Raw genomic sequence first — 27828 nt, forward strand, 5'->3', positions numbered from 1 at the left:
CAAGCCTGACAATATTGGCTTTAAATAAAATGGCTTTAAAGCAAATGAAAGCTCTTGGTGCTGCTCTTCAGATCAGAATTAACTGTAAGCATTGAAGTTGCAAATTTTCCCCTCTTTTCCGAATATGTGAATCCAAGAGCATCCATTTGCTAGTAGAACAGACATCATTTTGAAAAAATGATTTCTCTTCCCTTGCAGCTCCTTTGTTCAACCAAAATTGGGAAATTCTGTAGAGTAAATATGGGTAGGAGGGGGGCAGTCCTGTTGTCACTCATCTGCCATTGTCGGTTGGCCAGCACTTTTTCTCCAGATCTAGCAACTTCTGATCTAGCTCTTCTGATCAATTCCCTTGCAGGACAATTCTGTAAATTCCTGTACTGCAACTGAACTTAATTCCAGGTAAATATGTACAGAATTGAAGCTTAAGCTGGTGATAACTTGTTCAAATATTCTGGGGATAGTGCAAGTTATAGTGGATATGTGTTGGTATATCTCACTTCACAAGATGAAATGAAACTGTGACTAAATCAAATTTTTAAATGGGTGTGGCCCTGGAGAGTCAAGAGACAGATACATCATCATCATCATCATCATCATCATCATCATCAGATTAAAACAAATTAAAATTATTCATACTGAGAGGGATGTGATTTTAAAATGAGATTTTCTAATGACTATACGTCCCAGATGTCCTGATTTGCAAAGAGGTCTTGCTTGCCAGAAACTGCTGATGTTTAGAGAAAAGTTGCCACAGGAAGTTGATTGTTCTCTGTGTGCTGCTCAAGGATACAAGCTATAAGTTAGTAATGTACTCCCTCCCTAATTTCTCACAGGCATGTAAGAGCAACATGCAACTAGGTAACCCAACCTGCAGCTTCAAGCTCAGGGTCAGAGAGACATGAACGGTACTATTGTTAGACGCAGCTGCTGTTAGAAAGGTAGAAGAGCCAATGAGAATTCGTATTAGCCAGCTAAGACCAATGAAATAACTGATTTTTGAACACCAATAGAACTGTGCCTTTAGCTTTTTGTGAAAGTTATAAAAATCAATGTAGGCTAACTCTTGGTGCAGCAAAACCCTTTTGATTGCATTGTATATTCATTTTTCCCATCTTGCTTTGGCCACACAATAAAACAGCTTTTTACAGTTTGAAGATTCAACTTTTTGTTGGTGGCCTTCCTCCTCCCTGCTCAGTGGGAAAGGAACTCCTGCTTTCAGATTGGATTTTAGGAGTGTGTTTTTGCCCCTTCAATACCAATACAATGCAAATTGAAAATGCATAGTTTAAAATTGAGTGGGTGGGCTTGTTTCATATTTTGGCAGCTTGTTTAGGTGTTTAATCTTTTCCAATAAGTCATTCCACAGTTTAGGGGCAGCCAATGGACAGATCCTCTGGGTGATAATTGTAACTGGTTGAAATAAATGTCCCTTGGAAGATCTGAGCATACAGGATTCATTGAATGGGAGAAGGCAATCCTGCATGTAACCTTGACCCAAACCCTATATAGTAGGCCTGGGTAACAACGGAAAAATTTGTTTCTAAAATCGATTCGTTTTTTGGGGGTTTTTGCGTTTCGTTATTTAAAATAATTACAAAATCTTCCTTTTAAAAAGTTCGATATTTACGAAATTTCGTAAATGTGAAAAAAAATACAAAACATTAACAAATCGATTTCCGAAACAATAACGAATCGATTCGTTAATGGCGGACGCGACCGCGAAATACGCTAAAAAACCTCCAAAAACTTCTGAAGCTTCCCTCTCCCTCTGTTGTTGACTGTTGGTGTGATATTATAATTTTTTTTCACTAATTAAACAAAAAACAACCATAAATCTTGCCCCAGACATGCGGAAATAATAACGAAACGACCTCAAAACAATAACGAAACGAATACAATAACGAAATACGAAGCATTTACAAAACTATTTAAAAATTCATTTTTTAAAAAAATTGCTCCAGAATGGTTCGTTATCGTTTTGTAATTAAAAAAATTAACGAATTATTAACGAATTACGAATTAACGAAACAAAACCGCTCAGCCCTACTATATAGCTTTAAAGGTAATCACAAACAGTTTGTACTTTGTCCCAGAAACTAAGTGTCAACTAGTGGAATTATTTTTTTTTGTCGTGTCAGGAGCAACCGCTTCTGTTGTGAGAGAATTGGCCGTCTGCAAGGACGTTGCCCAGGGGACGCCTGGATGATTTTTGATGTTTTATCATCCTTGTGGGAGGCTTCTCTCATGTCCCCGCATGAGGAGCTGGAGCTCATCCGCCTCTCCCCAGATTCGAACCTGCGACCTGTCGGTCTTCAGTCCTGCCGGCATAGTACTTTAACCCACTGCGCCACCGGGGGCTCAACTAGTGGAATGATTTTAGTACAGGTGTGCTCTGTTCATTCTGAGATGTACCTATAACCAATCCGGCTGCAATATTTTGAACTAAATTGAGTTTCCAAACTTAGTAGCCCAATATGGAAAAAGCAGTCGTAAGACCAATTTTGAAAAAAAATTGTCTCTGGACCCTTTAGTATTAAATAACTTTAGACCTATTTCCAATCTCCCCTGCCTGGGCAAGGTTCTAGAGCAGATGGTGGCTACTCAACTTCAGGGGTTTGTGAATGAAACCAATTATCTTTATCCATCACTGTCTTTAATTGTTTCATACCATGTAATTTTGGTTTTAAAGGATGGTGTCTGATGTTTAATTTAATTTTGCTTACTTTTCGCTTTTATAGATTGTTTAGTTACTTAAATAGTTGATTCTATTTAAATTGGGTTTTGGTTTATTATCATCATTATCATCATTATTATCATCATCATCATCATTATTTTTCTACCCTGCCTCCATCTCCCCGAAGGGACTCGGGGCGGCTTACATGGGGCCAAGCCCAGGCAGAATACAATTAAAAACAGAACAATAGCAAATTTCAAATTAAAATAGCATAAAACAGCATAACAGTAGTAAGCAAGCATCAAGCAACAACAGACTAATTTTGGAGGGGGGAGGAGGCCAGTATGCGAAACTGGTTAAAGGGTAAGTGGTTCAATAGGTTGGATGAAAATAATATCATAGGAAATAGCATGGAAACAGAGCAATTAAACAGTATCAGGATTAATTTAGCTTAACTTACAAATATGAGTAGTGCTATAATATAGGAATTCAGATTAAATCATAAGGTCATGATACAGGTCATTGTCACTTGGGGAGATGGGGTAGGGTATAAATAAAGTTATTATTGTTATTGTTATTATATTTGAGTGCCATCAGAATACTGACAGCACTTTGTCCATTCTTCTGGATCAAAAGAGGACTTTTTCAGCAGTGGTCTAACTACTGTCTAGGTAGAAAATCAAGAGCAATGGCAGCAAGGGACCTGAAGCCAAAGGTAAAGACATTTTGTGTTTAAGTTTTAATTCTAAAGAAGCTGTCCAACTGCTGAGTTCAACATATTAGATCCTATGTTCAAAGTCTGAACTAAAATCTAAAGCAAATTCATGACCTCCCTGACATCAGCTGCCAGTGTCAGAGGAGAATAAGTTACTGTCATTACATGGGGAGAAAGAAAATCAGATAAAAACAAGTGTAAAGAGAAAAAAAACCATCTTTTAAGGTAGGACTTGAAGTATTTGAAGGGTTGTCACATAGAAAATGAAGCAGATCTTTTTTTTTTTTCTGCTGCTCCAGATGGAGGAACCTAATTACAGGAAAGGAGTCAAATTACAAGAAAACAAGTAAACATTAGATCTTAATAATCCAAACTACAAGGAAGAGAATCCCAATGGCAAGAACTTTTTGACAATGAAGAGGAAGGCATCCGCTATTGCCATGACCTTCTTCACAGGAGGATTTTTAGCAAAGGCATCTCTAGAGGATACTTCAGCTATCGGTTTCCTGTGCTGACAAAGAGTTATCCTACATAACTCATTCCCCAGTTCAATGATTCTCTAAATTAACAAAATAATACTACTTTTAAAAAGTGTATTCAGAATCAGATTGAAGTGGGAACATACTTACTAGAAAATCAATACTATTGTGATGGATCTTTCTGAGTTAACCTGCTCACAACTGAATCTAGTTTTCACCTTCAAATTCCAATATGTTTGTCAGCTAAAATAACTATGGCATGCAGAATGTAGTAATCTACTGTTAGAGAAAGCATAATCCTTGGCCACAGATGCCTTTTGCTGCAGTTCTTTTTATATATCTGTAAACACACTTTACTTAAATAAGTGAGATATCTGGGGATTTGGAAGCCATCCACATGAAAAGGTAACAAAAGACAGTATCTGTGACCACATATAGAAACAGATTTTTTTTCCTTAACTCTTGGCACCTGTGATCACAGCATGTTTAACTGCTGACAAAATGGCAAGCTATAGAAAAATATAACACCCTGTAGTATTGACTTCCATCAAAGTGTCAACTTTTGCTTTCACTTCTTATTAAAAACTAAGCTAGTGCCATTGAAAATGACCTTATTAAAAGCAACCAAATTCAGCTGGGGAAAATCCTTCCTCTTGTCACAAGTTAAACCTGTAAGTACTATACTGGAAATCCTGGTTACTGAGACAGATGCTTTCTGAAAATGAATCTGGAAATAGGTGTATTCAACTTAAAGGTGACTATATATTATAGATACTGTAAACCACATTTATAACGAGGGCACTCATTATTTCCCATTCCATTAAAGATAAAACATAGCAGCTTCTACCTCTAGAGCAGTGGTTCTCAACCTTTGTAATGCCATGATCTCTTATACAGTTCCTCATGTTTTAGGGATCCCCAACCATAACATTATTTCCATTGCTACTTCATAACTGTAATTTTGCTATTGTTATGAATCATAATGTAAATATCTAATATGCAGGATTGATTTTGTCATTTGGGAGTTGTAGTTTCTGGGATTTATAGTTAACCTACAATCAAAGAGAATTCCAAACTCCACCAACGATGAAATTGAACCAATTGAACCACACATAACTTCCATGACCAATAGAAAATACTGGGGGGGGGGGGGGATTGATGGGCACTGACCTTGATTTTTGGAGTTGTAGTTCACCGATATCTAAGGCGCACTGTGGACTCAAACAATGATGGATCTGGACCCAACTTGGCACGGATACTCAATATGCCCAAATGTGAACACTGGTAGAATTGGGGAAAATAGACCTTGACATTTGGGAGTTGTAGTTGCAGGGATTTATAGTCCACCTACAATCAAAGAGCATTCTGAGCCCCAACAACAATAGAAGTGGGCCAAACTTCCTACACAGAACCCCCATAACCAACAGAAAAGACTGTGTTTTCTAATGATCCTTAATGACCCCCTCCCTGACACCCCCCCCCCATAATCCCCTCCGAGTCCCAACCCCCAGATTGAGAAATGCTGCTCTAGAGATTAAATAATACTATATAAAATATGCTGGGAGTAACTTTAGCTAACAAATTTATGAATCGTGTTAAAATGAGAAATCTACCAAACTTTATTTTTTACTTCTGCTTACTTATTGTTGAGCCCATGGTGGTTTAAAACCAATTGCTCCAAGACCAAAGTTTGGGAACAAAACCTAAAGATATCCTCTGGTGGTATTATTAACCATCTCATCAGACAGCTGGTGGCAGGAGGAGGCAGTGGCCCGCTTCACTGTGAGGCATGGGAAATCCAGTGCTCCACGCCTCGCATGACTGGGGGGGGGGGGGAATCATATGGGGAAAGCATGGAGTGCATGTCATGTACGTGGCTCCCCCTCCCAATAGATTGGGCAACACAGGAAGCCATGCCGTGTTGCAGCACACCAGTTTTACCCCTGTGCACCCACGGAGCTGACACGATGTTGTTTGATAAGAGTTGGCCAGCTCAATGGGTCACCAGGGCTAGATTGGCCTTTGCTGCTGAATCTAGCTCCATATGATGAGGTCATTTGTGTCATCCATTAAGACCAACCAGAGATTAAAGAAACACAATAACCTTCTGAAGAAACTTTGCAAGTTGCAACAATACATTAATTAATTCTTGGAAGCTGTAGCAAGCTACCACTGAGCTGAAGACTCTGTAACAATAATAATGATATTCCTCTTCTTGCCAAAGATCATACAAACCAGTATCTTCAAAGATGAGGCCTAAATCTGCTGACCCACATTACTTTTTCTCAGTCACCTGAAGCATTGCAAAGTTTAATGGCCCATGAAACATTACTGTGGGAAAGAAAGTTAAAATGAGAAATACACATTGGTATCCCTTCATTCACCCATTCCCTTCCAGATATTTTATATCTCACCAGATCTCATGGAAGGTGACTCTTCCTCTAAGGGCTCAAATGACAGAAACACAAAAAGGATGCCATTATCAAGTTTTATGAGGCTATCAGTAACTCTTCAATCAATAAGCGATTTCAAAAGTAGCCTCTTTAAAGAAACAGCTTCTAGCTGTTAAGGTGTACCTGTTATGCATAATGCCTAAATGAGTTGGGAATTCTGTGAATCAGATATGAGACGAAGGGATACATTTTCTAAACTGAAAGCATGCAGCTACGAGTGTCATTGGAGGCAATCTATAATGTCTTCTCTCTGTCACAAAGAGCACTTTCAAAATGACTCATTCAGAAAACTAATGTTCCCAATAGTACAAGGAACGGCAAAAAGAATGCACTGCTAACCCCATCAAACATTTTAACAAACACCTTGTTTAATTGGTGGCTTTGCTAGGATTAATCTTTTCAGAAAGCGGTCAGTTTTTAAATGCATTGGCACCAGGTGGCCAGCACAAGAAGGGGCCAGGTGGATATTCCCTTCAGCATGGGGAAAAACATATATTAGCACTTCCCTCTTTTCTATAAATAGGAGTCCAGGTCTCTACAGACATTAGGTCTTAAACCATTGTTTCACTGAAGGAATGACAGGTTAAAGATAACTTCACATATGATTGATGGCACCACTGAACTGCCTATTATCCGTTTCTAGGCTTGGATTGTCATTTGTGACAAGCTGCTCCTTTTTTAAAAGATGGCAAAACCTCCAGCCCTTTCTTAAGGACTATTCTTCCTGGTAAGGAAATGAGGAGAGCAAACGATTTATTAAGCCCTGTCCAAACAGCTCTGCAGCCCTTCCACTCTCTCTTTCTCTTTGTGACGCACACATATATACATATTCTTAGTAGTGACATTTATTTATGTCTCTCCTCAATAAGCTATGCATAATCGGCCTGAATTCTCCATTTTGATTTCTTCATTTTCTGTTTTTTAAAATTGCATTAATTCCCAATGTCCAAGATCCTACATATAAATATACAGAAACATATGCAAGCAGAACACCACTCTCAAAGGCTTGCATGGATACATTTTCTTTCAACGGTAGAAGAACTTTCATCAGCAAAGGATCAGTGAGCGTTTATCTGCTGGAACACAAAGTCTGCTAACTGAACTGTTCATCTCCAAAGGATTCAAATTAAAATGTAGGTGAAAGCAGTAGCAACAGATTTTGCTAACCTTCATGTTTTCTCTACTTCAGTCATCTCACAGAAACTGCAAACAAAGAAATTCTGTTATTGACATATTTCTCTATGCACACACACCACTTCAGTAAAATGTGTGAAGTCACCCTTACCTTCAAGCAGATTAACATTCCAGTCCTAGATGCACTAACTATAGAGTAAATCTCATCATGTATGACTTTTTTTAAAAAAAATAGAGATTACTTGCAATGCATGGCAGCACGACTTACAACTTCATCACACTAGAGAATGAATCCACTCTAAATCCAGTTTCTGCCTCCTGCAGCATTCCGGGGTTTGTAGTTTAGGGAGGCACCTTTAACAGCCTCACTAAACTACAAACTCCTGAATTCTGTAGGAGTCAGAAACTGGATTTAAAGTGGATTCATTCCCTAGTATGATGAAGTATTTACTGTGTTGCAGGGTTGGGTGCTCCAGAGCATTTCAGCTGCAATTATTTCAGTTGTGTCCTCCTCCCAGACCGCTAGGCTAGCAGCTGATGGCTGGGGGACTAGTCCAACCATAGTAGCCTTCTCTCCAATTGGGTACTAAGAATTATAAGCAACTACCTGAGTGATCTCCCAGAAGTTACTTGTTGAGTACCATCCAGCCATTCCTCCCCACATTATGGTTTGTTGTGATGTTACACTCATGTCACTATGTCTGGTTCATGTATCATCACAACTTTGGAGGTGGTTGACTTATCTCTGCATCCAGGACATGAGTTAGTCATGCCCCTTGGAAATTAGTCTCATTGTGGGATTTGTGTGTGTGTGACGGAGGTATATCTGACACAGCCTTGGGGTAAGGCACCTTTACACAAGCCACTGATGGCAAGAGTGGTTGTCACCACAGGCCTTATGCTCAGGTAATTTCCATCCTGTCATCCCTAGGGTTCCAGCAGAGCCAGAACACTGGGCTCATTGATTGACCAGCTGATTGTTCAATGCCTGGATCCAGGACACATGTTATTGGACCAACCCTATTTAGAGTTACAGTAGAATCCCTTTTATTTGACATAAATGGGCCAGCAGAACCTCAAATAAATAAAAATGTCAGATAATACGAAGACTCCTATTGTTTCCATTCAATGCAGTACTAGACACCTAGAATACTAACAACAGGGACTCAAATGGTTAAGGCAATGACTCAGGACTAGAGCAGCCTAGAAGGAAGTGCCCAGATGTAGAAGAGCAGCATGAAAATCTCAGAGGGAAGGAGGGAGGACACTTCCACTTCCGGCCCTGCCCTTTTTACCCCTTTTCTCCCTCCTCCTTGTCTTGACTTTATCACTTATTGGGAATGGAGATAGAGTTGGGAGGCACTCCTTTAATTAAAGGAGAAATGCTGGAGGAAAAGGGGGGCACTGGATAAGAGCATTGAATAAGACAGAATGTCGGATAAGCGAAGGTGAGATAAGTGAGACTCTACTGTATAACCAAAAAGTCGTGGCCTTTTTGTTCCATATTGTATTGTGTATGTTTGATTTTTATATATATATATCATGGAGAGGAACCCACCCTGAACAAGGCAGAACTGTGATTCAAATTATGTGAGGTGCTATTGGGTATGCTAATGTGATCAGGTAAATTGGAGCAGCAAGTTCTGCATATGCATGTATTATTCTGCATAGGATAATCTGTATTTTTCCTTGAAGCACATAGCAAAATTGGAAGAATCCCAGACCCAGAACTGGAGCTGGCTTCTCTAGAGTGACACAAGACACATCTGAACCAAAGTGAGAATCCTCTGAAGCAGACTGAACTAAATCTGGGTCATAGTGAAGTTTTCTTACCAAGTCAGAGGCCAGTAAAGATGTTAAACTATAGTCTTATTCCAGCATTCACAAAAGTACTTTCCTGAACCCATGACTGGGGGTGAGACTGTGCTATAGGACTGGCCCTCTTCCTCCTCCAACCTGAGGTATTTTGTGGCTTCCATATCAATGAGATGGTGAATCTGTTTTGAGATTTTGTCAAAATTCTCTTGACTCATTAAAAGCCCTATTGTCATTCAAAGAAGACAGGTTGTCATTCCAAATTCAGAACAAGAGACAATCTGGTGCATTCCAAAGGTCCAGTTTTAGGTATGCTCATGATTGACATTACAAAAAAAATTCCTGAATTTAGAGAAAAGGGGCTGTGAATATTTTTCACATTTTTAAATATAGAAAAGTTTGTTATAATTAACTGTTATAGTAACACATTATCTCCTAACTGACATTGCAGTTTAATTACAAATTAAAGGTTCGTAATAATTAAAGCAAGGTTAATCACTACTCTTTTAGAAAAAATGTGTGTGTGTGCTCAAATACAGCATGCACTTTGATTTAGAGCCATATAAGTGTTTATGACCAAAAGCAAAGCATAGAAACAGCTAAAACTTTGCTTTTGGTCATGAACACTTATATGGCTCTAAATCAAAGTGGGGGTGGAAGGAGAATCACATGTTTCTTGAAATGGACTAAATTTGGGGAATGACTGCTCCCCCTCCATGGCCTCTGAGGCCTCTTCTACACTGCCATATAATCCAGATTATCAAAGCAGATACTCCACATTATCTGTTTTGAACTGGATTATATGATTCTGCACTGCCACATAATCCAGTTCAAAGAAGATAATCTGTATAATCCAGTTCAAAGCAGATAATCTGGATTTTATATGGCTATGTAGAAGAGGCCCGCGAAAGGCACATCTCAATATCCTCACTGTTACCTTTCCCATCAGCAGCCTGATTTTCCCACCAGCAGCCAGTACTCCCTAAATTGTGCAATAAAGTATGTCTATGCATTTTTAAAATAGTTGGTTTCCCTTTCATTAATATAGTTGATTTGCCATAGGGCTTTCCTCACTTTGTCAGGAGGTTTTCATTTGCCTGGTTGTCTTTTTGTTTTGCTTGTTGCACATTAGAGTCTAAATTGCTTTGGCCACACTACTTGCATTGTGCATACCAAATTTAGCCTCCCTGGAACCACTAGCAGACAGAAACATTATTATTTCCAGTTACAAAATGCTAAAGAACTTGCATTCCTCAACCATTTATTGAGAGCATAATTCCTTCTCAAGCAAGTGCTTTGAGCCTTGGTCTATGACTCTGGAGAACAGCATTTTATCCCCTGCTCAGCCATGGAGACCCACTGGAAAACCTGGGTGAGTCATATACCCTCAGCTTCAGAGAGTCCTGTCATATGGTTGCCTTAAGGTCGCCATAAGTCAAAAATGGCTTGAAAGCACAGAACAAATATATAAGACCAGAGAATTCAAGCACTTTCATAGGGATTAATGATTAGGCAGAAAAATTGTGCAAAAATGTACAGAGAGAGAGAGAACAGAGACATGGAGAGAAAAATATGTGTAAGGAAAACCTCTCATCCCAATGATTGAAACTCAATGGCTGAAATGGTTGGCATATGGGTCTTTCTAGAGTTGACAATGTTCTGGATCTCTAGATTGGTTTGTGATATTGATTTTACTCTCTCCTAGAGCTCAGTTAACTCTGAGTTTTTTCTCAATGAACGAAACAGAAGCTATGAGCAGCACTAATGGAGCACAGCAATGCTTCTGCTTTGAGTGGCAATAAACTTGTACTATGAGTGAAAGGACATAATGTGTGTTGATGGGACAACAGATAAATGACAAGAGATGGTGAGGTCTTTATTCACAGTGTGAAGGTCTTAAAGTGAAAATTGTAAGAGCCACATGGGCAAAAAAAATGGAGGATAACATTATTTTCTCCAAAAATAAATATAAAAACAAACCACAAGGAAAAGCAAAACTGATTTTGCAGTACAGTGCCAAACAAGGACTACAGGATATAGCTATGTAGAAGTCACTTTTCTACAATTTAGTATGCCATTCTATACACTCTTCCCTGGGAGAAAGCCCCATTAAACACAGTTGGAAGACATGTATACAATTGCAGTGTTAGTGAATTGAAGCAAAACATGGGAAAATATTGACCTCAGATAAAATTATAGGGAGGATTTACAGTAAGTGGTAAGATAACCATTAAGCTCAAGTAGGCATTTGGCTAGGTCTCCAGGATACTACCACTGAAAAATATGTGATGCAATCAATATTTAATAGAAATAAGTCCAGACCCTTTGCTCTTATGAGTTCAGAAGCCTGGTGTTAGAGAAATATTAGCTTAATGTTGGTATAAGCCATGCTTTTGCAAAAACTTGGGATTTACTTCTATGTGTATCATGAATCTACTCATTGCTTTCTTATAGTACATAAAGCTAGAATCTCATAAATCTTTTCAAGGTTATGCTTTTCAAAGAAGAATATTCCCTCCAACAAGTTACTTAACACCCAATTAACATCTAAACTTTAAAAAAAGGCAGTGTTTATGTTTAAAAAAAACCTGGAAAGAGGCCGTGTTCCACAGTACAACCATAACTTTGAAAAATGACATTTTTGGATTACAGCTCCTACACTTTCCCCGAGAGCATAGCCACTAACAGGCTGTGGCCAGGATCCTGTAAGATGCTCTGTGAATGCATTTATGGGACCTCTCATCCACTCCTTCCAATGAAAATTGGGGTGTCACCATCTTTGGTGAGTCTTCAGCCACCTTGGATAAGGGATCAGGATGGAGACATGCCAACAGTGTATAGCTGCATTTCTGTAGACTGGTACCCCCATGCTGTGCATTTATACTGCAAAATTAATATAGTTTGACACCTCTCTAACTGCCATGGCACAATGTTATGGAATCCTGGGAGTTGTAGTCTGGTAATGCTCCAGAACTCTTTGGCAGAGAAAACTAAAGACCTGGTAAAACTACCGCCCCCATTATTCCATAGCATCAAGCCATGGTAGCTAAAGTGGTCTCAAGCTGCAGGATACAGTGAACATTGATCCCTAGAATAAATATGCTAATTTTAAATTCGGGGAAAAATAGGCTGTAGTGACTTGGACAATTGGGCCTGAGTGATTCTTGAAACAAAACCATATTGACTTTCAATGTAGTGATTAATGTATTATCGAAGGCTTTCATGACTGGAATCACAGGGTTGTTGTAGGTTTTTTGGGCTATATGGCCATGTTCTAGAAGCATTATCTCCTGATGTTTCACCTGCATCTATGGCAAGCATTCTCAGAGGTCGTGAATTTATTTGTTATATAGAACATTTCTAAGAGAAGATGGCCTGCTTGCAAGTTTTTAAAAAAGAGTTTATATTCAGCTACTGTGGTCCTTGTTTAATATTCTTCTCAAAAACCTAGTGTGCAAAGGCAAAAATCATGCATAATCTGACCAAAAAAAGAGCGCCAAATTTACATCAACATGATAGATAGAACCATGCTTTAGCATTAATTACATGTCTAATTCTGGAGGTGAGTAAATTTTTGCAATTAGACAGGACGGTAATATGGTTAATGCTGTCTCCTGGATAATATTAATTGGCTTAAAAGGATGGTGTACACAACCCTAGGAGACTAGAGCAAGCCATATCAGCCAAGAGATTAAAAGAGAGCCTAACCATCAAAAGAGCAGGGACCCATATGAAAAAGTCACAGCTTTTCCAGAACAATCCGAATCCTGTGACAAGTTAAGAAGGTATAGTAGAGAAAGAAGGCTGCTAATTTTTTTGTTTTCAAGGAGGATTTTGAGATGTTCACCAGCTTCTTCTCCCTCATAGCCTGAGGATGATGGTCCTCCAAGTGTAGCGTTTTGGCGGTGGGTCTGTAGGTGGCTGTGGAGCCTTATTCTTGATCCACATGTTCTCCTACAGTGAGGACATTGGTTTCCAGGTGGAAGGTGGTCCCGGTCAGGGTTGGCTTGGCACACCTTCCTCTTGGCACATTTCTCCCTTTTGCCCTCCGTGCGTCTTCAAATTCTGCAGCACTGCTGGTCACAGCTGTGACAGGTTTCTGAGGAGAATATTAAACACGGACCACAGTAGCTGGGGAGCTCTCAAGGGCCAGGGCTCCCCAGTTCTCGGTGTCTATGCCACAGTTTGTAAGGTTGGATTTAAGCCCGTCTTTAAATCTCTTTTCCTGTCCCCCAATATTACGTTTCCCATTCTTGAATCGTAGTAAATGCTTTGGGAGACAGTGATTGGGCATTCATGCAACGTGGCCAGTCCAGTGAAGTTGACGGCATAGGAGCATATTATTTCCGTCCTTCTTCATTAACACATATTCTCCTTTGCAAAGATACTAATATAGGCATGTGTCATACACAGCATGCAAGTATGTCGGTTGCAGTTAGGGTTGCCAGATTAAATCAAGGACAACACTCCTGTATCTTTAACAGTTGTGTAGAAAAAGAGATTTTCAGCCCTGTTGAAATTCTTCCATCTACGCACACATACAGAACCTCATCACACTAGAGCATCTATCCACTTTAAATTCTGTGACTTGTGTGGCTTCTGGGATTTTTAATTTGGGGAGGAGCCTTTCAACTGCTCACTAGGCCTCACTAAACTGAGCCTCACTGAACGGCAAACCCCAGAATTCTGTAGGAGACAGCCACAGGATTTAAAGTGGAGAAATGCTAGTGTGATGAGGTCCTACAAAGTTATAGCAAATCTGTACCTTATATCCCCTGGAAACCATAGTTGCAATTTGCTTTTATAGAAATATGCCTACTAAATTATGATTAATAGTGAGAGAAAAAGCTATCTCAGTCACTGCTCCTAAGTTGGAAAACTGCATCCCTTGGAAGGTCTGCTTGGTCCCCTCCTTGCTGTCTTTCTGCCAGCAAGTAAAGCACTAAGTTTTAAAAGGAAGCATGTTTACTGTGTTGCAGAAACAAAGCTTTGAAGAAGGGCACATACAGGCCCGTAGCCAGGATTTCAATTCGGGGGGGGCTGAGTTTTTTCAGGGGGGGTTTCAGGGGGGCTGGGTTTCGGTGGGGGGCTGAGTCTGAGTGAAAGAGGGTCTAGCCTAGCAAACCTTTTGTATCGTTACCCCAATACCCCCATGCATATGGGATACATTGAGTATGGTGACCAGATCATGATATGAATAAACATAACAGTTTAAATAATGCACCAGTAAGGCCTTTTCGCGAACCACCATGAGAATTTTGGGGGGGGGGAGGCTGAAGCCGCTCAACCCCCCCCCCCCCCCCCGGCTACATGCCTGGGCACATATATATTTATTTACTACATTTCTACCCTGCTCTTTCTCACCCCTCAGAGCGGCTTTCAGATTGGTAATTAATGTAGCACTTTAAAAACTTGTTTATTATGTTCTAAATATCTTTGTAATGCTTTCAAACTTCTTTTTGAACTTCTGAGTTTTTAAAGTGATATTTAGTTACTAAGAGTTTTGACTGTATGGTGCTTTAGGAAACATTGTACTTCACCTTGAATCCTATGCTGGGAAAAGATATTGCATAAATAACATACACAAACAACACCAGAAATAAACCAAGCAACAAAGCCAGTCCGGAAAGAACCTCTTTTCAGTTAATGCTGTTCCATCAATACTTCAGGTTCCCTGCATGTTCTCTCACCATCAGCCCCACCATCCTATGCTCCTAACAAGCCTTTCATCAAGCCCTAGGAACTGTCCACCATGGCTTGGCAGAGGTCCAGTTTAAAAAATAATAATAAGAGTGTCTTTTGAGCTCTAAAGTGCAAATCCCAAAGTAAAAACTTGATTATGGTATTTATCACATTTACAGAAGAGAAAAACTCACTGGACATGTACTGGATTAAACTGTAAATATCCAGTTGATTTTTCTCAATGTTACCTGACAGATTTTAATCAAGGTTTATTATATCTTGATGGAGATCCACACTCACAAGAGATATAGTATATTCCTAAGAGAAAGATAGTCTATTTCATTAAGGTTTACTGCAAGCACAAATTTATTCAGTTCCTCCTATTTTGCCCAAGTAACATTAGTTAAAGAATGGTAGAAAACATCCCAGTCAACAGTGATGCTTTTGCTTTTAGGAGAATTAAATAATAAAAGCACACACACCTGCTTCCATAAACTTAACCTAAACAGAACGAATCAGACAAAATACAGGGCAGCGTCAGGGAGATGCTCTCTCTCAACAAATACAATAAATACAGGGGTCCCCACATGGGAGTGCCAACAACTTTTATCCCTCACATCTGTCACCTGAAAATGTTTCTTAGAAGATGGCAAAGCGATTGGCCTGAAAAATTACAGTGCTTATTCGAGAAATATGGTGCAACTATCTTACTTCAAAAACAATCTCGCTGGGTTTTCAGATGAGGTACCTGAGCTGTTAATGAGGTACAGGAAATGCAGAACGGACGACAGAAGAAGCAGGAAAGATGTTTACAAATCAAGTGAAAGACTACAGAGGGATGAAAAACTTGCAAGGCTGAAGCTTTCAGAGGCACAGTGTTTTGTAAGACACATTTGTTATGCATGATATCGCTGCAATGAGTCCTTAAGGGCTGCAAGATCTGTAGTTATTTTCTAGGCAAAGTCAACCAGTCAAGTTTGTAAGCAGGAACTCTTTTTTTCCTTCCTCACTGCTGGTCTCCCTTGCCACTTGCTCTTGGCAGAGTTTCTCTTTTCTCAATCCAGCTGCAATTTGTGTAGTCTAGAATGCCAATGCCAACCACTACTGTCTTGGATTTTTCTTTCCTTATACTTCCTTTCCCCCACCAACATATAACAGCACTTAAGTAAGGTAGATTGTGATCTTATCAGTAGGGTCACTAGGGTTGGTGTCACCCAATGCAGTAATGGGTCATCCATACCAGATCAGACAATATTCACAATATTGTAGCTAAAATACCAGAATTTTTGAGAAAATCAGAAACTATAAAAAAAACTGAGAAACAAGAAAACCAACAGTGTATACTTGAAGCAAGTGCAGCTGAAACAACTTGATTTAAAGTATTATTGTAACTGAGCAATAATAACAGCTTTGACTGAAGTGTATGCATGTTAGAAGGTTCAAAAAGCAAATTGGCCCAAAGTTTAAGCCTTATAGATGCAGGCAGTCCCCAAGTAATGAACAAGATAGTTTCTGTAGGTTGTTCTGAATTTGTAAGTCAGAACAGGTACTTTTTGAAGCCACATACACACACACACACACAAGTTCCTGTCTGTGCCACTGTTGAGAAAATTTCACTCACTTTCTGCCCCTATGATAATTGGATTTTGAAAAATTGGGCTTGTTGTGATAAAGCTTCAGTGGAGACACTATTCCCCATGATCACTCTTTCAGGGGTGAATTTCCCTTCTTAGGGGCAGATTTCTCTCAATTCCTGTTGTCTCACCCCCGTTCTTAACTATAAATTGTTTGTAAGTTTGATGCCTGTAAGTCAGGGACTGCCAGGATATTGATTTCACATGTAAGTTGACAGAAAGGTTTGGGCTTTTGTTGTTGTTATATCTAATGACAAGAATATTTTTATTTTTTAAAAATCCATTTCAGTTGAAAGATTTCACAAACATTTTTAAGGGGCCTTCCAGGCAGACCCAAAAATCCTTGCTATGTCACGTTTATACCTGGGGCATCCAAGCGACACATTGGGTAAAAGCAAATTTATTCAGAACAGGGTTTCCCTGAATTAATTAAGCACCAGGTAAAATCCAAATCACGTGATCCCCAGGCCTAGTCCACACAGCCATTTTGGTTTTATAGATTCCATGAGCTCAAAAAACCAAGAGGGCATCCATCCCCTCACTCCAAAAACTACCAGGCTGCCATTACGATAGTCCTTCCATCCACCTGGCATGATTTTCTCTCTTTCCCACCCCTTTCCTGATTTCCTGGCATGTCATTTCGAAGTAAACTGCCTCAGTTAACCAATTTTCTTATGGATAGATTTGCTGTGATATACCAGATAAAACAAAGCAAAAAAAAGGGGTGGAGTTAAATCTAAGTCACTGAAATGATGAGAAATGAACCAAGAGCTACAATAGAGTAGAAGAACATTTTTAGCCTCAGAGTCAAATCTCATTTGGAGAAATATCTCAGAGTCATTTTTTCCAGAAGAGAGGAGAGTTGGGACCAAGGTAGAAGTGCTGTTGTTGAATGCCTTCTAGTTATTTACAACATGATGAACCTGAGATGTCTCTATCATGGGGTTTTCTTAGCAGGATTTGTTCAAAAGAGGGTTGTCATTGCCCTTTTTCTGAGATTGAGAGAGGCTTACTCAAGGTCATCCAGTGGCTTTCCATGGTCAAAAAGGGATTCAAACCCTGCCCTCTCAGAGTCCTAGTCTCATATTCAAACACTACACCACACTCTCATAAGGACAGAAAAAAACAAGACCAACATAACTACTCTTTAATGGCAAGTCCCTGGTGGTGCAGTGGGTTAAACCACTGAGCTGCTAAACTTGTTGACCGAAAGGTTGCAGGTTCAAATTCGTGGAGCGGCATAAGCTTCCGCTGTCAGCTCCAGCTTCTGCCAACCTAGCAGTTCGAAAACATGCAAATGTGAGTAGATCAATAGGTACTGCTCCAGCAGGAAGGCAACGGAACTCCATGAAGTCATGCTGGCCACATGACCTTGGAGGTGTCTACAGACAATGCCAGCTCTTCGGCTTAAAAATGGAGATGAGCACCAACCCTCAGTCTGACATGACTGGACTTAATGTCAGGGGAAAACCTTTACTTTTACCTAATGGTAAGTCCCAGTGCACAAATGTTTAGATATTCAAAGCACATATCAGTTCTAAGTGTATGTGTGCACAGAGGCTTAAACATGCAGTGATTTGAAACTTAAAGACATTAAAAATAATTCCTGCTTGAGAAAATAATTGAGAGAATGCATCATTGGCCTCTTTGGGAGATGCTGCTAGGAAGATCCAGTCCCTAACACAAATTAAGGTCCCACACATTTATAGAAATCAGAGCTTGGTCAAAGCCTGCCCCTTAGTGGAGATGGACTGTTGGTTAGACCAACAGAACAAATTTTCATTCTTTTCTTCAGAATTACTGGGATGCAGCTATTCCGAACTTACTCAATCATTTTCCTTTGTAGTTTCCTGGGGAGTTATTTTAGAAAACATTCCTTTCTCATCCGTATGGTAAAAAAAATATTGTCATTCTCTTCAAATTGTTGCAACTATTTTTCAGTTTTTATCTACAGCAATTATTTTCATTTTGCACCTACCAATCAGCAAGTGTGCATTTTGTGGGAAACTGAGTTTTTTTGTTTTTGTTTTGGAGATGTGTATCCTCTTTTGGGGAAGGATTATGGAAGTAGTTCTCCTGCATTCCTGTTAAAAATGAGTTGGTGACTACCAATTAGCTAAAAGATTGTGGAAAAGAATCTCTGGCAAAAGCAGGGGCATAAAATTTCCACGCTAAACTGTAAGCATTTGGTATATCAGACAATATAGGGTTTTTAGTAGAGTGGTTAAGCCACATGGAATATAGGGGTTCATCATCATGGCATACCCTCCAATTGTTATAACTTGGCAAAGGCAGCCACAATTAATCCTCTGCTATCCCACTTTCCAGCTGATTTTAAATTGTCCCAGTTTCTCTTTCTTTGGCCCCTTCCACACTGCCAGATAATCCAAAGCAGATAATGTGGATTTTGTACAGCTGTGCAAAAGGGGCCTTCCTCTCACTTTCTTCCTTTGTCCTGAGTTTACCTTGGTAATTGCAAACTGAGTTCAAAATGAGAAAGCACTTTGCAGTCAACTAATTATGGGAGAAAAGGTAGTAACATCTTGCCCTTCCCGTTAGGCTCAGCCAAAAGCAAATTTTGGCAGCCTCTCCGAAGTTATGTGCAACTTTTAAGTTAAGTGATGTGTAACACATGAATAACTTCATTTGTAACTTTTTTGACCACACTCTGATGTTGCCTGGCTATTCATGTCCCACTTTTCATCGGGGAAATATTGGAGTATGAAAAGAATGAAAGGGGCTTCTCACTATTCTTGTCTTTGCTGCTTTTGCTGATCCTCACCCAAACCATGGATTTGTATACTCATGGAAAGCTTAGTCCTCTCAGCATCATTGGCTTGCCAGCAAACTAGTAAAAACAAGAGGATATTGTACTTTTTCCAATATAAATCAAAGTCTTAGGCCTACAAGTAGCCGATGTGGGAAAACCTCCATCGATTTCATTGGCTGCCTAGAGCCAAAACATCTGAAGTGTCAAATAGTAAATTTGGAAATGTGTGCATCTGGCAGGTTAATCCTGCAGGTACTGTCCCGTCCCTCAAGGCTTATGAACTATTATAGAATTCTACATTTGGATCCAAGCCAAATTGGCTTCTTTTTGCTGGCAGTTATCTTCGCTGAATACATTGCACTAATGCAGAGCCATTATTCATGATCCTCTGAGACTTTTTTTCAGACTTGTACTGCCTTAAAGGCCATCAGTAATTGCTAAAGATTGTAAATGATAGTAAGATTTATGGAATACATCCTGAAAACAGTTATTCATGTGCATATGATTACTTGGTGATTTTCAATGGGAATGTGCACAAGCAGGAATGAGGGGATTTTCAGAAGAGATGGTTCAACTTGTAAACTAAATCCAAAAGACTTCAGAAAGAATGGGTTCAGCTCAGTGCTTGATGTCGGCAGGACCAAAGCTATATCATTCCAAAGACTTCAGAAGATCTCAGCTTATGATAGAAGGAGAGGGCAGAACATATAGAAACAGTAAGTTTGATTCAACACATGGCTTCAGCTGCGTTTTTCCTTGGATAAAAAGAAGAGCTCTCTTTGGTTTCAGTGATGTTGAAAAGCAGCATGCTTGAATATGTTTGGAAGTGGAGCAAAAGTCAGAGTTCATAGAAGTTACAGAAGACAATCATAGATGATGCATTCATATTATGGAAAAGTATAAAGATTTGAAGCAGGCCAGTGTGGTTTTGTGGTCTGAGCATTGGACTATGACTCTGGAGATCAGGGTTCATTTCTGTACTTGGTAATGAAAGCCCAATGGGTGACCTTTGGCAAGTCACATACTCTCAACTCCACAAAACCCTGTGATAGGGTCATCCTCGGGTCTGAAAGTTCACACAACAATATATTAAGTACACATTGATGTACTGTATATGAACATTATAAACTGCCTGTTGGAAAGCACAGGAAAATTAATCCTCCATGCTCCTTTCTTTCTGCTCAAATACAAAACTTGAGTTGCTCGTTACTAAGAACTAGTCCCTAGTCACCCGGAATCGAATTGTCATTATTGGAATACTGATGGTATATCATAACCTTATTACCTTATTATTTTTATGACATAGCTTATATACTTGTGGGAATGTAGATTTAATAAATGTCAGAAGAGAAATATCTGATGGTCCAAAAGCTGGCTTCTACTGTGCCTTGTATTCTGTTGTGGATGTTGAGGTGGAGGAGGAAAAGAATGTGTTTTGTGTTACTGAGCAGCAAATACCAGCATTCAAATTTTAAAGTAAGGGGGGGGGGAGAGAGAGAATCTGAATTAGTTACTGTTGAACAATAAAGAGTTACTCTTAAAAAAATCTCTATAGTAACAACCAACAAGTCATTTTGGCCTTGGAAGAATATCTAACTGCTGTAGCCATGTTTAAATATTAAGTATGTTATATTGACAATAAAGTAAGCTTGTTTTCTACTGCTCTGGAGACTAGGACCTAATCATACTGATGAGCCCTTCTATTGTCCTATTTCAACAGTAATTACCGGTGAAACAAATGGCGTGTGTGGTGCATTGTGGCAAACCGTGAACCCTCCCTCCTTCCCCTATCACATGGGGTCATTGGGACAAGGCACATTGGTGCCCCAACCCTTCTCTCATTGAATAAGGGAAAGTGTGGCACAGCACATTGCCATTTCCCCCATCAGATGAGAGGGAAGCCTGAAAACTGGAAGTAGCTTCATCATAGCTACCCAAAAAATGATTGACTGACAGTAGTGGGGGGAAACCGAGAATGCAACCCCTAATTGCCATTTCACCCACAGATGAGGCAGGGCCATCAAGATCTGTCACCAGAGAAGAGCCTCAACATGGTAAGGGGCAAAACAAAACAAAACAAAATAAAACAGTATGAGGTAATAGAGATGGAGCAATAGTTTCAAACTGCAAGAAAAGAAATTCTAACTAAACTTTAGGAAGAATGTCCTGACAGTAAGAACTGTTCGACACTGGATTGTGCTGGCTTGGAGTACAGTGCAGTTGTCTTCTTGTCTGGACAATTTTGAAAATGGCCTGGAGGGCCATCTGTCAGGAATGCTTTGATTGTTTATTTCTGTATGCCAGGGGGTTGGACTGTTGGCCTTTGTGGCTTCTTCCAACTCTTTGATTCTATTATTGTAATTAATTTTTAAAAATAAAAAGTCAGCCTGATGAATACTGACCAAAAAAGGAGGTCCCATCTCAAGCTGATGCTGGATTATTTGGTGTGATGTCCCCATACTTTTATGGCTAGAATGGCGGGGGTGGGGGATATACTAGTGAGCCCTTTTAAGTGGCAGCTCAGGAACATATGGCTCTGCCCAAGATTGAAAACTCCAAGGAACTGAAAGAACAACGGGGAAGGAATAAGTAGTTATACATTCAAGAAGGATGAAAGAAACAAAAACATCTATCTGCAAATGATAAGTCAGTGCACTACTCATTTTAAATCCATTTCTTTCTTTTTAAAATAATAATCTAGTTAAAGAGTCCTACATGCACTTGCTCCTTTAATACCCTTGAAGTCTGAATTAATAATTAAGTGAGCTACCCTTAGTGTATGGCTTTTAAACTGGATCCATATTATTTTCAGTTCTCAGTTAAATGGAGAGGTCAATATTGTAAATCAAAACTATACTGAGATCCCCCAAAAGCCTAAAAGAAAACACAGTTTAATTTAATAATAGTCATTGAGTAGTAGAAGTGGTTAAAATGACTAGTTTGAACAGCAGTTCTTTTGCCCAGAAATAGTTTTAGACTTACACGGTGGGTATACATGTGTAAAAACTTACATGTGTGAAAATACTTTTAATATTCTATTCTTTATTTCTTGTCCAAAAGTTAATATGTTGAAAATTAATTATGTTGTTCACAAATCCTGATGTTTAAAGGGGGGAAAATCCCATAATGGGGAGTGGAAGATCTAATTATCTTTGAATTCTTTCTTCTCCTCCATTTCTTCACACCTGGTCACTTTCCTTCTCTCTTATTCTTTCTTTTCTCCCTCCTCTTTCTCTCTACTTTTATCATGCCATTTCTTTTAAATCTTCTTTTTCTCCAACATTCCCCTTTCATCTTTCCTCTTTATTAGTCTCTCTGATCTATTTCATTTATCTAAAATGTATCAATATCTTCTCCTTTATATCCCTGTGAATCACCCTGAGTTCCCTTCAGGATTGAGCAGGACGGTAAACAAATACTGCAAATAAATAAAATAAATAAATATTTCATCTTTATTTTTTCATTCTCCATTTGCATCTCTCTCTCTCTCTCTCTCTCTATTCTTCTACTTCTTCATCATCATCTTGTTCAGGTATATATTTGTTTCAGTTGTGTAATTTTTATGTCTCAATGAAATGGAACCCTAAGAATTGTAGTTTGATGCAGCACCAGAACAGAGAAGGAGAAAGGCCTTGTAAAACTACAACTCCCCTAATTCCACAGCATTGAGCCATGGTGTCAGACTGCATTAAATAGTATTGTAGATACATCCTGAATCTCCTGGGTTTTCTCATCCAGAACTTTGAATTTGTGGTATCACAGACTGAACGAGGGGTTTTCCAACTTTCGTGGAAAGCATGCAGTTTTTAACTTGACTAACTAGATCAAAGGGGTGTCAAATTGTGTTAGTTCTACAGTATAGATGTATCCAAAGACATAATGGGTGTAACAGATATTTCCAGGATCAAGAAAGATGTGCTGGCTCCAAAACTGCAAATAATGCTTTCAAGATTTGTAACTACTAACAGCCTAATCCAACATATATATATTTTTCTAATCTACTTCCACATGTTGTACACTTGGGGGTCATCATGACATCTAGTGGTAGCAGTTTCCATATTTTAACTTACAAAGGAGTTTCAGGACTTTACCTTCAATTCCTTTCACCTGATAAAGAAAACAGCCAGTTTGTGTTGACAATTTGATTTTTTTAGAAAGAGCACAAGAAGCCCGAAGCCACAATGTTGATTGGTTTATCCAAATAGGCTTGAAGTATAGTTTGCTCAGAACTCATGCCAGAAGAAGCTTCACATACAAAGAAGGACTTCAATTTCACTCAAGGAAAATAAAGATCCTATTTGTTTCTTGAAACCATAACAACTGCATTGAGCAGTTTTTAGATGTACACATCAAGCATATACAAGAAATTTGAAGGTTTTTTCCTAGACCACTGATGGACTCTTGAGGTACTCTTGGACACTACTGTCAGTTCTTCACATTTGCTGGGGTTAGGGGCAAAGGACCACCATGAAAGTGAAAAATGTGAATTCCAGCAATCCCCGAATTACAAACATCCTAGTGACAAACAACTTATAGTTAAGAACGGGATGAGACAACAAGAAGTGGGAGAAATCTCCCCCTTGAAAGAGAACTTCACTCCTGAAAAGAGTTATCATGGGGAAAAGGTGTCACCACTGAGGCTTTATCGCCAATCCATATTTTCACAACAAGCCAATTTTTTCAAAATCCAAAGAACGCAGGGACAGAAAGTGAGAAGAAATCTTCTGAATAGGGGCACAGACAGCAAAACAAACCTACAGAATCTATCTTGTTTGCAACTTAGGGACTTCCTGTAAAAGAAAAAAAACAATGTTTTTGCCTGAGAGAGAACACCACAAAAGACAAAACTGCAAACGTGGAGGGACAACTGTAACTGCATTCCACTTTAGCCAGCACAGCCAATGGGAAAGTATGATGGGGACTGCAGTTCAACAACTTCTGGATGGCCATAAGTTGCCACCTGATATCTATACCATACTGCCAAAAGTTCTTAACCCACATCCTTCCATACACATGGAATGTGTCATATAAAAGGGTTTGTTATTGCAACATTACACACTGACGCCAACTTATGGCAATCTTTTCATATTATTTTCTTGGTAAAATGTATGCAGAGAGAGTTTGCTATTGTTTTTGTCGTAAGCCAAGAGAGTGGGGGTTTTTTCGAGGTGGCCCAGTGGGTTCCCAGGGTTGAGTGAGGATTTGAACCCAAGCAACTAGAATCCTAATCCAAACTGCTGACTCCTCTAAGATGGTAATATGCACTAAATGCAAAATTCTTTCTTTTCTCCTATGTTAGATAAGTGACTGTCAACAGTAATAAAGAAATTATCTCACTAAGAGCCAAAAGTCTGATTTTCAAGGAAGATTCTTGCTTTCATCTATTAATTCGCCACCTCAGGTCAATAAGAAAAAATGTGTCTATTCGTTTGGCTCCTAGGTACTAATCAATTGTTAATTATCTTTAACCATATCGACCTTCTCAGAGTGTTTCCACCTTATAGATTAATGAATGACATTATGGGGAACACAATATCACATTCAGAAAGGGATGGATTCATGCATTATTCACACCACATAAATAATAGGCTTTTACGGGAACTCTAAAAGATGTCCCAAAAAGCTGCTAAGATGAGAGTTGCATAGGACAAGGAGCGACACTTGATATAAGAAAGAAGCCAAATGGGAGCAGGGCGGTGGAGGAGACGGAGGAAGCACAGAAGAGACAGCCATCTCTCCGTATAACTTTCATTCTAAATCATTAACAAGAATGTAAATCTTGGCTTCTTTTGTTTTTGAATCCAAATACTTAAAAATTCAAATGTTTTTCCTTTGTAGGTTAAGCTACAAGAGTGTTAAGCATTTTTAATGATTTTGTGAATATCAGGTCTTGTTTGTGAACATTTCTTTGGCACAAAGCACTGAGTTTTGTGCATTGTTTTAACTGTTTTGCCAACATTGTTTGGTACAAAAAGCAATGTTTTTACATGGGAAATGGGATCTTCTGTGCAAAAGCCATTGCTTTCTAAACAGTGTTTTTCCACAAACAATTGTAAATGGCAGTTGGTCATATTTTTTCAATAACCTCAACTTTCTAAAACTCTTGGTTACAAAGTTATGGTTCCTGGTAAATCTTAATTCTACCCTTAGTTTTTACTTGGATTGAACTATGGTGGAAGCTTCTTAAAGTGATATAAAATCAAGTGCTGCCTATTCTTTGAGAATAACATAATTGATTCACTAGTTCACTCTGCATTTTAAAGCCCTTTAACACTGTTAGAATTCACCCTATTTAAACATATACTGTTTCACAGAATCACAGAGTTGAAAGAGACCCATGGGTCAGCCAGCCCAACCCTCTGTTCTGCAGAAAAGGCATAATCAAAGCACTCCTGAGAGATGGCCATCTAGCCTCTATTTGAAAGCCTCCAAGGAAGGAGCTTCCACCACACTCGTCATAAAGTTTTTCCTAATGTTCAGGTGAAAACTCCTTTCCTGTATTTTGAACCCACTGCCCCAAGTAGTAATCTCAGAGCAGCAGAAAACAAGCCTGCCCCCTCTTTCTTATAATATTATTTCAAATAATTACACAAGGCAATCATGTCTCCTCTCAACCTTATCTTCTTCAGGCTAAACCCTGCCGCTTTTCATAGGGACTCATGGTCTCCATACATTTGATCATTTTAGTTGCTCTCCTTTGGACACCTTCAAGCTTGTCAATCAGTATCTCTTTTAAATTGTGGTGCTCAGAATTGGATACAGTGTTCCAGGTGAGGTCTGATCAAAGCAGATCTATACACAAACTAAAAAGTTAGGGCCTCAGATTATAAGGGGCTTTCAAAACAGATTGTTAATTTGATAGTATAGTTTGGGGCAATGTTGAAAACAACATAGTTTAGAGTTTCAACATACCTTAATCCAGCCACATAACAGGTAATAATAAGCCAGGCTTATATTGGACACTTGATAAATCAAATTTCTTTGGGATACGAAAAGTAATAATGAGTTTTCAATCAGCTGGTAATTGTTGTTGATATTTACCAGTAAGAGAAAGGGTGCAGTTAAAGTGTCATTGTAGTGGGAGATAGGCAGAGCCTATCAATTTCATTGTTTATTGATTACAGTTATTTACACCCTACCTTTCTGGATACAGGGTGGCTTTTAAGTAATATCATCATTAATTAGATCACAAGCATGTGTTTTTCTTAAGTGATCAGGTTATTTTTAGAGTGAGGTTATGAGAGATAGTTCTATTTGTGCTAAATAGTCCAAGGTAGTGTTTCCCAGTCTTCATCCTTTTTAAAATAAATATGTCTACAGCTGCTTCTTTATATATTGTATCACCTTTATAATCCCTTTAAATAATTATTGGTTTGGTCCATGGCTTATGCATTGTATTGCCTAAACTCACCATGCTCCACATTTTTCTCAACTTGTGTCATTCATTCACAAAAATGATGACATAAGTTGTTTTCCCTGAAGACAGTAATATAGATCTAGTAATATAGATATACATTCCTCCCTTCAGGGGGCACAATAATTTCAAGGCCTTTCATTGAGGAGAGCATAGGCTTACACTGATTTTAAATAATACATGAGAATCCAAGAGGTTCCCCTTTCTTTTAATATTTAATTTCATTTTTTTTAAAAAAAATGTGTAGTAGCTGGGCAACAACACATTACAGGCAGTCCCTGAATTAGAAATATCTGACTTACAAACAACTCCTAGTTAAAAATGGGGGTGAGACAACAGGAAGTGAGAAAAATCTACCCTTTGGAAGGGAAATTCATCGCTGAAAGAGTTTTCAGGGGGGAAAGTTGCCTCCACTGAAGCTTTATCATCAATCCTTGTTTCCACAACAAGCCAAATTTTTCAAAATCCAATGATCACAGGGACAGTAAGTGAGGTGAAATCTTCTGAACAGGGGCACAGAAAGCAAGACTAATACCGTAAGGATGTTAACCCTTCCATATTGATTGATTTATTTATTTCATTTATACCCCGCCTTTGTCACCCCACACAATAGACTCAAGGTGCTTTACGACTCTGGCAAAATTCACTGTCATTTAAAACATAGACATAAAACCTCTCTTGTAACTAAACAATTAAAATGGTTAAGTGATAAAAACACACAGAATAACAAAAACAAAACATATTAAGTGCATAATCAATTCATCCGTAAACCTATGCTGTTCAAAGCATGTGCATATGTGTATGTGGCTGGAGTTACACTTTATCTGTTCTGACTTACATACAAATTCAACTTAAGAACAACCCTACAGAAGACATCTGACTTTCCAGATACTCGCATGGTACATAAATGACCATTCACAAACGAATGGTTCTTTTATCCTGAGTCCAGGTTAGATAATAGGGCACTGTTTCATTGTTCAGGTGGAGGCCAAAGGGGCCTGATAGAGAAGGATATTCTATGTTATGGAGGGGGAGAGTTAAAGGAGGAAAACAATTTT

The sequence above is a fragment of the Anolis sagrei genome, chromosome 1, assembly GCF_037176765.1.
Source record: "Anolis sagrei isolate rAnoSag1 chromosome 1, rAnoSag1.mat, whole genome shotgun sequence".
NCBI classification, from domain to species: Eukaryota; Metazoa; Chordata; class Lepidosauria; order Squamata; family Dactyloidae; genus Anolis; species Anolis sagrei.